The sequence below is a fragment of the Pseudophryne corroboree genome, chromosome 11, assembly GCF_028390025.1.
Source record: "Pseudophryne corroboree isolate aPseCor3 chromosome 11, aPseCor3.hap2, whole genome shotgun sequence".
Classification (NCBI taxonomy): Eukaryota; Metazoa; Chordata; class Amphibia; order Anura; family Myobatrachidae; genus Pseudophryne; species Pseudophryne corroboree.
This window is the reverse complement of record NC_086454.1, coordinates 148527574-148530326: the sequence shown is the minus strand read 5'-3', so window position 1 is coordinate 148530326 and position 2753 is coordinate 148527574. Positions and strand designations below refer to the sequence as shown.

Genomic DNA, 2753 nt, shown 5'->3' with positions numbered 1-2753 from the left:
CCCAGGTTTCCCTAGCGTCAGGCACGGCATTATCAAACATATGATTCCGCTGTACTAATTTAGCTACTACAGCCGCTATTGGTGGTATTCCCCAATATATTGCTGTTACCAGCGCCATAATGCTCACGCTACCCGTGAACAAGCCGACTGCGAAACGTACGTTGGGTACGTGTTTGAGGGTCACAGAGAGCGCTCTCACGTGACCGGTCTCAGACCAGCGACGGTGGACAGGAGATCGGGTGAGACGGCCAGTCTGCATACCGCACGGACTTCGGACTTAGGCGGCTCGGCGGCAATTGATGGGACGGGGAGGCGCACAGCCAAATAAGTATCCTTTCTCCCCCTTCCCCCCTGCTCACTGTCCCCATCATTACTGTAAAGTCAAACGCTCATTTGGGCAAATGTTGTCTCGCTGGTTTTGAGGAGCAAGTATATGCCTAGAATTATCAACTGCAGGTGTTGTGTATTTCCATTCACACCGCCACCCGTGGTATTTAGCTGCTAATTTTTTGTTTGATAATCGCCTAAGCTGCTTTTCATGTTTTATACACGTAAGTTAGCAGCAATTTGCTTTGTGAAGCACATAATAATTCACCATAGGTGCTATCTATGACTAACTGCACTATTATCTGTGGCTTTTAGCCATCAATTTTTGCCTGTAAATTATTTAGGCTGTTTTGTATGCTCAAAAGATGTAAGTTAAGTATATACTTATAACACAGTGCAGGGCAGAGGTAGTTGCAACGATGTGTGTTTTTTCTTCTTCAAAAATTACCTTTGGCTTCTAAGTATCAGCTTATGTCAAATCCATGGCAACAATTGTATTCTGTTATATCAGCTGCTGGTATGTGAGTGTTTTTGGTTGCATTGTCTAACTAATTGCAGCAAATATATATCTCCTTGAAGCACATTTATTTATTTATCTGTGTGCCATTTTTAGCCAATCTTTCCACCTTCGATACAAATTAAGTATCCTACCCAACAATTAAGTATGGATGATTTCTTTATTAATGTTGGTGTATCAGAAAATATCATTCAATAATGTTTTCCTGACGGGCAGATTCAATCTGCATTAACAGACACTTGGTTCATTAGAATTTTGTGTTTGCTCTTCACACATGCCTTAAATTATAATAGGCTATTCTTTTTGCTCTGCCTCACGCCACGAACAGGAATAACAGAGGCTCATGTTATCAACCTTTGTTGACCATATGATTTAACCTCTGCATACCCATGTGTCTGGGTCACTAAACTGGTGCAATGACGGTCAACAAAATTATCTAATAAGGAGAAATGCATGTGGCTAAACAGGCACAACAACACACATCCCATATATAAAAGCTACACTCACTGCCCTTTTCCACACGTTACCTACTACCATACCACACTGGGTATGCCCAACCCCGTTTTGATCTTGGAGGCAATACAGTGTTGGGCCTGGTCAGTACTTTAGTGGGAGACCACTTAGGAATACCAGGTGTTGTAGGTCTACAGTGGTATTTAATTGGTGATTGCATTTGAACCCACGGAGGGATGGGCATTTGCTTGCTAGACACTGAATTATCACAGTAATAATCCATCAAATATATTCGCAGATTTTACTTTATGTATGGCTTAGAAAGTTTAAAGCCATCTCATCATTAAATTGGGTATCTTGTGGTTTTTTTATTTATTATTTTTTCTTAGTGATTTCAATTAGTGTACCTAGCCTTTTATTACATATAAACTATTAAAAGTTATGTTTTAATGACTTCATTATCACATTATTATTCACACAGACATCATATCTGCAAGTAACTCTCCGGGAATGAGTGCTCCCAACCAAGGTCATTTTTTCTTCTCTTTTTAATCGATACATGGCCTCAGGCCTCCATCTTTTTTTTTCACGAAGAAGAAGCCTGCTCCCGCTGGGGAAGTGGAGGGACGGATGAATCCCTTCTGCAGATTAGACTTGATATATTCTGACATGGCTTGTGTCTCAGGAACTGACAAAGGATAGGTACGACCTCGAGGTGGCATTTTCCCCGCAATAAGCTCAATAGGACAGTCCCAGGGTCTATGCGGAGGTAATTTATCGGCCGCCTGTTCCGAGAAGACATCTGTAAATTCTCGGTAAGCCTCTGGAATAGACTCCACGTCCGATTTAGCTGATGCACGAAGTGGGAAGACAGGAGTAAGACAATTCGAGTGACAGAAAGGACTACAAGAAATTATCTGAGTCGACCTCCAGTCGACATGAGGGTTGTGAAGCTTGAGCCAGGCAAGACCAAGGACGAGAGCGTGAGACATCTCCTGAATCACAAGGAACTTCAGTTGTTCTTGGTGCAAAGCTCCCACTTGCAGCTTAATTGGCATAGTCTGACTTGTAATCAAAGCATTAGGAATTTGGACACCATTAATAGGTCCATTAATAGGTCGTTCGACCGACTGTAACTTCAAGCCCAAACTCTGGGCGCAGGAAAGGGAAATAAAATACCCCGCAGCTCCTGAGTCCAACAGAGCCTTAACGGTTTTGACATCTGATTTAGAAAACAAAGACACTGTAAGTAAACAATCCACTGCAGGAGAAGATTGAGAAACTACTCCTAGCTTGACTTCTCCGGAACAGGCTAGGACTGCCCGTTTCCCGGGCGAGACTTGCAAGACTTGAGGAAATGATCCGCGGCTCCACAGTAGAGGCAAAGTCTACCCTCACGCCGACGTTGACGCTCTTCTGGGGATAGCCGAGACCGATTAATCTGCATGGGTTCGTC

General features: G+C 43.0%; 1 pseudogene; it reads left to right on the top strand.

Annotated features, from left to right (window-relative positions):
• The first annotated feature begins 1369 nt into the window (after window positions 1-1369).
• On the top strand, window positions 1370-1489 carry LOC134971289 (5S ribosomal RNA; annotated as a pseudogene).
• Window positions 1490-2753: the final 1264 nt, after the last annotated feature.